At 46.3% G+C, this 10785-nt stretch overlaps 1 protein-coding gene across 1 annotated transcript in view; it reads left to right on the top strand.

Moving 5' to 3' along the window:
* Positions 1 to 1724: 1724 nt before the first annotated feature.
* Positions 1725 to 10785, top strand: part of LOC135383462 (CRISP/Allergen/PR-1-like) — a 71334-nt gene continuing 62273 nt past the window's right edge. Inside the window, exon 1 of the mRNA XM_064612901.1 lies at positions 1725 to 1896. The gene's annotated coding sequence lies outside the window, so the exon portion shown is untranslated. The remainder of the gene's footprint in view (positions 1897 to 10785) is intronic.

Raw genomic sequence — 10785 nt, 5'->3', positions numbered from 1 at the left:
TAGGTTAGGTCTGGCGAATACGTATTCCATGTGTCGAGAGGGCCCATATATAATGTGCATCCGTCGTGACTGAGGTTAGGTTAGGTCTGGCGAATAAGTATTCCATGTGTCGAGAGGGCCCATATATACTGTGCATCCGTCGTGACTGAGGTTAGGTTAGGTCTGGCGAATACGTATTCCATGTGTCGAGAGGGCCCATGTAGACTGTGCCTCCGTCGTGACTGAGGTTAGGTTAGGTCTGGCGAATACGTATTCCATGTGTCGAGAGGGCCCATATATACTGTGCATCCGTCGTGACTGAGGTTAGGTTAGGTCTGGCGAATACGTATTCCATGTGTCGAGAGGGCCCATATATACTGTTCATCCGTCGTGACTGAGGTTAGGTTAGGTCTGGCGAATACGTATTCCATGTGTCGAGAGGGCCCATCTATACTGTGCATCCGTCGTGACTGAGGTTAGGTTAGGTCTTGCGAATACGTATTCCATGTGTCGAGAGGGCTCATATATACTGTGCATCTGTCGTGACTGAGGTTAGGTTAGGTCTGGCGAATACGTATTCTATGTGCCGAGAGGGCCCATATATACCGTGCATCCGTCGTGACTGAGGTTAGGTTAGGTCTGGCGAATACGTATTCCATGTGTCGAGAGGGCCCATATATACCGTGCGTCCGTTGTGACTGAGGTTAGGTTAGGTCTGGCGAATACGTATTCCATGTGTCGAGAGGGACCATGTAGATTGTGCTTCCGTCGTGACTGGGGTTAGGTTACGTCTGACAGACACGTATTCCATGTGTCGAGAGGGTCCATGTAGACTGTGCTTCCTTCGTGACTGAGGTTAGGTTAGGACTTGCGAATACGTATTCCGTGTGTCGAGAGGGCCCATATATACTGTGCATCCGTCGTGACTGAGGTTAGGTTAGGTCTGGAGGACACGTATTCCATGTGTCGGGAGGGCCCATGTAGACTGCGCGTCCGTCGTGACTGAGGTTAGGTTAGATTAGATCAGCTGAATACATATTCCATGTGTCGAGACGGCCCATGTAGACTGTGCATCCGTCGTGACTGAGGTTAGGTTACATCAGGGGAATATGTATCTCATGTATCGAGAGGGCTCTATGTCATGATTCGGCACCAAACACTGCGAGTGTATCCAGTCGTTTGTGTGTCCTTCAGGATGTGGCCCAACTTGAACAAGTTCGTGTTTGTGGTTTTGGAATCACGCACTTGCGAAGTGTCGTGCTTGCGGTGTTCGGCGACATCGCGAGATTGGTGTTTCATCATGGTTTCTGCCTAATGTTATGCGTTATTTGTAATAAATTTACGTTTTAGTTACATGAAAAAGGTTGAAAAGTCAAAGAATTGAGTTTTATACTTTTGTGTTTCTGTCATATTTTGGTTCCATTGGGATGGTGGCGCTGAAGTAGTGGGATGGGGGTTGGAGATAGATCGCGGTAATTATCCGTTGTCGAAAGAGGTAATTTCGTATCAAAATGCACAAATTTTGCAAATCGGTAACAATTTTTGGCCTGTAAAATAGTAAAATTGCATGTAGAGACCGGACGCATATCGGTTTTCCGTGTTTTTCATGGTTTTTGTCTTCGTAGAAGCCGCGGTATCGTTACTAAACTATATCCCAATCAACGACAGTGCTCATGATAGATTTCTTCTAAATTATTATTCCCCGTAGTTGATATGACGATGGTTTGTAACAATGCATCACGTGCGCGCTCGCGAATCAGGGCCACATTGGCGAAACCACAGAGTCTTCCGTGATGCGTACCTGAGCTTATCAAGCCCAGGCACTGTCATGCTGTCGGTGTTGTCCGGATTGCATACCCATGATGCTGGTTTAGCGATGACTGCTTCGTTGTAGAGGGGTCTGCGGCGGTCTAGCAGGTACGTGACGCCCTTTTCGTCTGATTTCCGTCTCAAAGGGCTAGTGCTCGTGGCCTTAGGACAAGCTTCCCGTCGGACATTTAGCATTTAGCGTGTTCGTGCCTAACTAGTTCATATAAAACATAGGAAGCGGGTAAGGCGCAATAGTTCACTGCGAGAACTGTTTCTTAATTATTTATTGTTCTTAAAGTGAAAGGACCATAGTGGCCATTTATTTTATTTATTTATTTTGGTACCCTCAGGGCGTAAGCTTTACAGAGGGGAGTGGGACAAGAAACTAAAGAAGAAACGACAGGCGCATACAAGGCAATTTCAATCATAACATAACATAAAAATGCAAAAAAAAAAAAAGAAAAGAAAAAGAAAACACGCAGACAAGGTGGCCTAGCAAAACTAATCACTGGCAGAGTAATGAATTGCTACTGATTTCTTGAAGAGTGTAATGTGAGTTATTGATGTTAATGATGATGGCAGTTGGTTCCACTGAAGCGATGTTCTAGGTATGAAGGACTCAGAAAACGTTGTGGTTGCACAGCGATGAATACCCACTTTCTGGCTATTATCGACGCGACGCGAGATGTAATGAGGTGGGAGAAAGCGATTCCTTCAACGAAGGGTTGTGGTGATAGATTTTATGAAAGAGGTTCAGCCGACTCAATTTACGGCGCACAGACAGAGGTGGGATATGAAGGCTACTTTTCATTGATGATACACTAGCGGTGCGATTGTAATTGCCGAGAATGAAACGTGCTGATCGATTCTGAACAGCTTCAATGGCGTGAACGAGCGATTCTTGATAAGGGTCCCAGATAGCTGCCCCATATTCGAGTTTTGGTCTAATGAGTGTTTTGTACAGTGTTAACTCTAGATGAAGAGGTCCTAGATAAAAATTACGTTTGATGTAACCCAGAGTGCGATTGGCACTACTGATAATGTGTTCAATATGCGTGCGCCAAGATAAGTCCGATGTGATATGAACGCCTAGATATTTATATGATGAAACGTGTTCAAGTATGGTGTTGTTGATGCTGTACTCTGAACAGTTTGAGGTTTTGCGGCAAACTCTAAGGTGTTTGCATTTATTAATATTGAGCTCCATACGCCATGTGTTACACCAATCAAGGACGTGGTCTAAATCAGATTGGAGAATGCTGGCGTCGTCACTCTTCGTAATTTCACGATATAGCACGCAGTCATCAGCGAACAGTTTTAAGTTTGAACGAAGGCTGTTGGGTAAATCGTTAATGTATATGAGAAAAAGAAGTGGGCCCAACACCGAACCCTGGGGAACACCGGAACGGACTGGGATTAGATTGGAATCGTAATTGTTAGCCGTTACATATTGGAACCGACCGCTCAAGAAAGACCGAATCCACTCCAGAACCTGGGGATTAATATTGAGGGAGTTGAGCTTATGAAGCAGTAACTGGTGCGAAACCTTGTCGAAGGCGCGTTTAAAATCAAGGAAAATACGATCTATAACTGAGGACCGATCTAACGCTATGTGGAGATCGTGAGTAAAACAAGCAAGTTGCGTCTCACAGGAAAATGATTTGTGAAACCCGTGCTGGGAATCGCTGAAAAAAGCATTCTCTTCTAGGTGACGCACTAAATGAGAGTAGATGATATGCTCAAGTACTTCACACGGCACGGATGTAATGAAATAGGTCTGTAATTATTGGGGGATTGTTTATCGCCTGATTTGTGTATTGGGATGATCTTACCCAACTTACAGTCAATGGGAACTTGTCCTTCAAACAATGATTGTTGAAATATTTTAGAGAGAAAAATTGATGAGTAGACAATAGTGCTTTTCAGAAGTTTTGGAGTAATCAAATCACTGCCCGCACTGGATGACAATGGTAATGAATCGATGATCTTGCCAATTCCCACGCCATCGACAATGATGGGGTCCATGGGCGGTATGTTTCGCATACTGAGTGGAGGGCATTGTATACGTTACAAACGGAGCTGAAGGAGTTAGAAAAAGCCATGTTCAAAATGCCTGCGCACCTCTGGTCAGAGTGTAGGTTGCCAGCTGAATCAAGCAAGGAAAGCTGCAACTTATTCTTAGGGTTTACCGTGTTCCAAAACTTCCTGGGAGATTCGGCTAGCATGGAGGGTAACTGATTTGAAAAAAAAATTGGACATGGCATTTTTAAGAGCAGCATTATAAGCGTTCAGAGAAGCGGTATATTGTTCCCACTTCTGGGGAGATGACGTTCTTCTGGCTTGACGATAAAGCCGCTTCTTCTTGTTTTTTAGTCGTTTTAAAGTGCGGTTGTACCATGGTGATTCATTTCGTATGCGGATCACGCTTACAGGAATGTGCTTATCCATAAGTTGCGTTAATTTCGTCTTGAACATCAACCAGTTCGACTCAACCGAGCGATCATCAAAGCCATCTATGAAGCAATCAAGGAAGTTACACAGTTCATCATTGATAGCTGCGAGATTGGCTTTCTTATAGTTGCGAATGAGTTTCGTGCGTGTACTATGGGTAGGTACGGGGTCATTACATCCAACGAGCTGTTACATCCATCGTGTCGTTACATCCATCGATGGACGTAAGATTCCGTGCCGCTACATCCAACGTGCCATTACATCCAACGCGCCGGTACATCCAAAAACGAGCCGTTACGTCCAACATGCTGTTACATCCATTGTGTCGTTACATCTGACGAGACGTTACATCCATTTTTGGCCACTACATCCACGGGTCATTACATCCAACGAGCCAGTACATCCAACGAGTCATCACATCCATCGGGCCAGTACGTCCAACGAGCCATTACATCCACGGACACAGAATACTCGGTCAATGTTTTCGTCGCTGTTCTGTGCTTGTTACGCAGCGCCTTCCATCGACCATCTCAAACGCGGTTCATTCCAACATCGCTGTTCTGTACTTTTTTGTCGCACCTACGTCAGTGGCCAGGAAGTCTTGAGGTCGTTAATTCCTTAGTTGTTTTTGAAACTTAGGAAACTTAGTTGCTTTGAAACTGAGTGGTCCCCGTGCGAATGTCGCGGTTCTGCGCTTTATTGCCAATGATCTCCCTCACCTATGAGATAGCGTCCTGGGTGTGAATCACGTGGTGTGAATACCAGATAGGGTTGGGAAGGTGCACACACCTGGTCACCTGAATCCGGGAAAAACCACGGGTTGACCCAGAAACGGGTTATTGTTGCTGCGTGGACGATTCCACGGAGAAGAATTCCTCTGACACAGAGACTTCACACCGGACAGCGAAATGATCGTCTTGTGCGGAGATAGCCACTTGGAAGCGCTTTTGTCGGTGGAGTAAGTGTTTTGGGACGGAAACCTTAAGCATAACTCACCAGAATTCATGAATCCCGTTGTACTTGTACACCCTTCATGTCTCGATACGAGGAGAGTGTCACACTGTGGTGTTTGCTCTCACCAGGCGACGTGACACAGCCGCCCATGAATAAACCCATGGTGTAATTCGTCACACACTCCTACACCGTTTCAACCACTTGGGAACACTGCAAAGCTCAGGTTACTGGATGTTTCACTTCGAAGTTGCAGCTATGAATGCAGCAGTGACAGTGTTCAGCGCTGTACGTGTGAATCAGCCGATAAAAATAAGTGCCTGCGCCTTTCATTATGCGACGGCGATAAATGAAAAGCGGGACTAGCTTTGTTTGAGAACCGTCTGCAGGACAATGAAGAAGTACGAGAGTGGTTCAGGACGGTAAGGCACCTGCCCTTCCTCCCCGAACATTTCCGTCCCCCGTTCAGCGAGGATTTTATTTCCAATCCACCTCAGCAAGTATCACCTCTTCTGAGCGCTCTGCTGCGGCTCTTCAGATCCTACTTCCACAATTTTGGCTGACATACGTTCCCGTCCGTGACGTACAGGACCACTTTGGCAAATCCGGAGCACGCACCGCGAATGTGGTTGAGGGTTGGCACAATGGACTCCATGACCAACACCCGAACCAGCACCCAAGTCTCGCGGAACTTCTTGTATTTTTCCAGAAGGTGCAGCACGCCGCAAAGTACCAGCTGTGGCTTCTGCTGTGCGACCCTGCAGCGCTGCCCAAGCCACAAACGTCACGAATCCGGGAGAGGAACGCCCAGCATGCCGAAGAGATGGAACTATCTTTTGTGTGCCCCCGTTCAATATAAAGACGTCGCAACGTATCTGAAACGCGTGATAGATGTTGGGGTTTTGCCATGTACATAATGTTACAGTCCGTGAATGAAGCGCTGTTTGTAACTGATGTACCTACTAAAATATAGTATGCACTTTGCTATTATCAATTATGGCCGCGCTGCTCAAGAAACTGTGATCTTTTGCTGTTAAGTCACTGCTATACCTTTGGAAATGCGCAACTATATAGCGAGAGCAGCACACAGATAAGATCATTAAAGACACATTCATGCTTAATTCATTTTATGTATTTTATTTTCAATGTCTGCCACACGTTGTGGACGTGAGGCTGGCAGGTCAAGTTAGCGTTTGAGCAGCTTCCCGTTGTGAAGGGCCATCTTATGCTTGTAAAAGCTTTATTGTGTGTGCGTGTTAGTTGTGCGGTTAGTTTGTACTGGTTCACGTTTCAAGTTCGTCCGGGAAAGAATGAGGTGAAAATGAAAGCCACAATTTGATAAAGTTTTCGCATCGAATTTGGATGCAGACGTCCGCGCGTCCCATGCGAGCGTATGTTTATTGAAAAAAAAAGCGGGAAAAGGTTAGTCATGCATAGGCCGACTTGCTATTCCTTCCATAAAAAGAAAACGAAAAAAAAAAGAAAGAAAGGAAACACACACACAGCAACCGCCTGCGGGTTGTAGTCGTCTTGAACACAGGCAGGTTACTTGTTCACTCCTGTCATTCCTAATCCGGGCTTCTCCTCCCGTCGATCTTCTTACCTCCCATCGCCCCCATGGCGACCCAGATTTTTGGCCGTTACGTCCATCGTGTCATTACATCCATCATGCTGTTACGTCCAACGCGTCGTTACATCCATACCGTGCTATTACATCCAACGAGCTGTTACATCCATCGTGTCGTACATGGGTATGCATGGGTATACATGGGTATGTAAGTGAGTTTGTACAAAGAAATGCAGTAATGTGTGATCACTTAAACCATCGGAATGTACTGCAGGTGATGCGAGGTCAGGCGTTGTGGTAAGGACTAAATCAAGAATGTTTGAAGTGGTAGCAGTAACGCGAGTCGGGTTCAGAACAATTTGGTTAAAATGGAAATCATCACACAGGCGAACAAAAGCGCAAGCATCACTGGATGATGGGACGCCAGGTGGCTCAACATTCCATAAGATACCTGGATAATTGAAGTCACCAAGAAGAAACACTGGTACAGACGGAAATCGCGTCGTGACAATATTTAGTGCGTCATGTAGATTGTCAACAAAGTTATTATCAGACGATGGTGGACGATAACACACGCCGACAATGATTTTGTTATGATATGAACCAACTGAGACCCAAAGCATCTCCAGCGTGGTAGGGACATTAACAACAGCAGATGATAAAGACTCTGATACAGCGGTCAGTACTCCGCCACCAACCCTTAATCCTCTGTCGGCTCTATACACCGCAAACACTTTCTCACAATTAAACAGCTCACAATTTGATATTTTGGTTGAGAGCCATGTTTCAGTAAGGACAACTACGTCGCCCTCAGTGGTGTCGATGAATGAGCTGAGTTCATCACGTTTGTTTATTAAGCTTCTAGTGTTTGTATATACAATAGATAGGCGCGTGCCGTGACACCTTTCAGTGCCCCTGGGGATTTCCTATCGACTCGATCGAAGCTGACGTGAACTGGAGGTAGAAGGCTCTGTTGCCTGGGTTGAAGCATGGCATTCTGTACTTCGCGCAGTTGAGATATTGGACCTCTCAAGCACACTTGAACCATTCTGAATGTACGTATGAATTTCAGAAATGGTGTCACTAACGGGGTCATAACAAAAACATTTCATATTGATATACAACTTATTGTATTTCAGCTTAAAAGGGGCATTGCACGATTTGCCATATTCGATAAACTTCTTCCTAGCAAGTCTGGTATCGGTACTAAAGTCTTCGGACACAGCAATCTTTAAATCCCTCAAATTATGCCTAGCTTGATAAATAGTGTCACGCGTTTTGAACGACGCCAACTTCGCAACAATTGGCCTTGGCCTACAATCAGTGTACGTCCCGATTCTATGACAGCGCTCGACTGAATCACTAGAGACATGGATTCCCAAGTTATCATTTATGAGAGACAGTAGCTTTGTCTCGGATTGGGTCCATGTTTCAGATTTGTCGTCGGGTATGCCGTAAAATACAAGATTATTGCGTCTGGAACGATCCTCGAAATCAGAAAGACGTGCCCTACGCGACTGATTATCTGACTTAAGCTTAGCGATATCGTGTTTCGCCTGTTCCAAAGAAGAAACATTGGCTTCAACTGCCGCTAAACGTCCACAGATATCAGTAATTTTACAGAACATTTCACTCTGAGACCTTTGCACTTCAGCTACGGCGTTCATAAGCTCAGCCTGGCCTTTTTCAATTGCAGAGGATCGATTAGTTAAGTCCTGTAGCATCTGCAACACGGTCTCTAGCTGCTTAGTTTGAATAGGACCTGGGTTTGTTTCGACGTCACCACACTGGAGCAGTAGTTGCAAAATTACATGAGCACATTCAGCAAGCAATTTCACGACGACATGTGGGCACGGCAGCTCTACAAAGAACAAGTCGCTGGTTTTCTTACGAAATAGGGAAGCGTCATTTCTTACCTGCATAAAAAGCAGAAACGGATTAGCTATGTGCCACATTGCAGAGCTGCGGTGCCCGCTGCCACGGTGATGGAAACCGTCGCTTTTATAATCACAGAGCACTGAAGACGCAGATAATGATCTTGTGTGAGCTGGGGCGACTGTCGTAGATTTCGTCTTCAGGAACGCGTTGCCGTCTGTACCGAAAACCGGATCACAATCAAAAGGTAGACGCGAAAGGTCGATGATTGACGGCTGTACGGTGTAATTTCTATTGAAGTTTTATCAAAGGCATGCGGATGCTCGCCTGCCTTTGATAAAACTTCAATAGAAATTAATCTCCGATCACAGCAGGATCGAGAGATATACGAAGCATTCTTGATTGAGGAAAAAGGAGAAAAATGTGTCAGCGCTCCCTCTATCGCCCTCATACAGGAGGAATTTTGTTATCTAAAAAAATAGGTCAGATACATAGGGGAACAGGTGCCTGCTCTGGTATTTAAGAGTGTGTGTGTGTTCAACAGTAAAGTAGTCGTGAGTTGCAGTTCGTCCTGTTTTGTGTGTGCCTTTTGTCTGTGTTTCTGGCCGCGGCGGTGTGAACTTGATGGTTATACGAAACGCTCAAGAACGACGTACGATAATAAATCCATAATGACATCATCAATCCAGAGTTGTAAAAGCAATCATGTTTGTTTTAGAAATCAAAAGTCTGATTTACTTGGTCTATTTATTTAACCTAAATCAGCCTTTCTTTTACCGCGCTTTATGCAACGTTGCAGCTTGCAACGTAAACGATATGACAAGATAGACGGAACAGACGCCGCTGATGTAGCTGACATAGAACTGAAGAGAGGTGTAAGAGACACTGTTAGGGTGCCAAAGCGATTACCAATTAATCCTCTCAACCACAAAGGATGAGCTGCAGCATAACACTATGAACATAGAAGGTTTGTTTTGACAAAATGTCAAAGCTACAGACAGTGCATCGGAGGCACGGCAACGCACTTGAAGGGCCACATTTCCATTATCATGCAATGCAGGCAAAAATGCATTGCAGAAGAAGATTGTGCAATGTTTTCGACACATCATTCTGCTCATGTGGTGTTGTCAATGGTTGTACATCTTAAAGAAACAGACAGGGCCGGCGCCTACGGGGCACAGGGCACCGGCCCTCCTTGAGCCTGCCTAAAGGGGCACAATGCAAAAAGACAGAGTCCAGGCAGCAAGAATGCGGGGGAGGGCGCAAATTTCACCCTTGTGCCCCTGAAGGCACACGTCACGATTTCCGAATTCTGTCTCTGACACACTGCACGCGTGGCCGAACTCGTCCGCCTCGGACGACACGGCGAAAGCGGCGAGCGCCGCATCCCATCGCCGTCGCGGCTGGCGGTTCTTTGGTGAGCTCTTGCTCCTCCACGGCGCTGAGCCCCCATTCTGGATGTACTACGTCGTATGAACTTTGTAGGTCGCTTTCACACTCGTACAAGTCGAAGTTGCCCCGCTGGTAGAGGGTAAGGGCTCGCTGTCGCGTCAGCTGTCGAATTTGCCTACGCGCTAGTCTTCTTCGGCGTTCCCGTAGCTCTCTCAATCGCTCGGTGCTGGACTTTGGGGGCTTTTTGGGTTCCTCTCGAGCCGCCCCTTATTCTGATTGCCGGCGTAGACGGCGTAGATGCTGGAAGTAGACGGCGGCCCTAGTCGCTAGAATCGTCCGAGCCGTTAGTACTGCTGGATTCCAGTCAGGCAGTTTACGTGTCACAATAGACCCTTTTCAAAAGGCAGTTTGGCAACCTAGCAGACGACAGTCGGCCATATCTTTGGGTGCGTTGAGTGGCGGCGCCAGAGTTAAGAGAATCATAGCTCTCTCCACTACACGGCCACGCGCACTTCCGGTGCTCGTAACTCCAGTCAAAATTTCTGGCACCTTCTCAAAACCGGAGCCACGGTGCCAAAGAGACGAGGACGGAAGCGAAGTGACGTAGTTCCGCCAGCTAGCAGACGTGTTTTGGTACATGGATGCCTCGTTTGACCTGCACGAATTTGCAACGACGAACGATGCTCAAAAGAATCGATCAAGAATCAATTGATCTATCGGTTGATCGATCCACTAACGGATAAAGGCGGGATAGTTGGTAA

Source organism: Ornithodoros turicata, chromosome 2, assembly GCF_037126465.1.
Source record: "Ornithodoros turicata isolate Travis chromosome 2, ASM3712646v1, whole genome shotgun sequence".
Classification (NCBI taxonomy): domain Eukaryota; kingdom Metazoa; phylum Arthropoda; class Arachnida; order Ixodida; family Argasidae; genus Ornithodoros; species Ornithodoros turicata.
The sequence above is the reverse complement of the archived record's forward strand: the minus strand, read 5'-3'. Positions and strand labels throughout refer to the sequence as shown.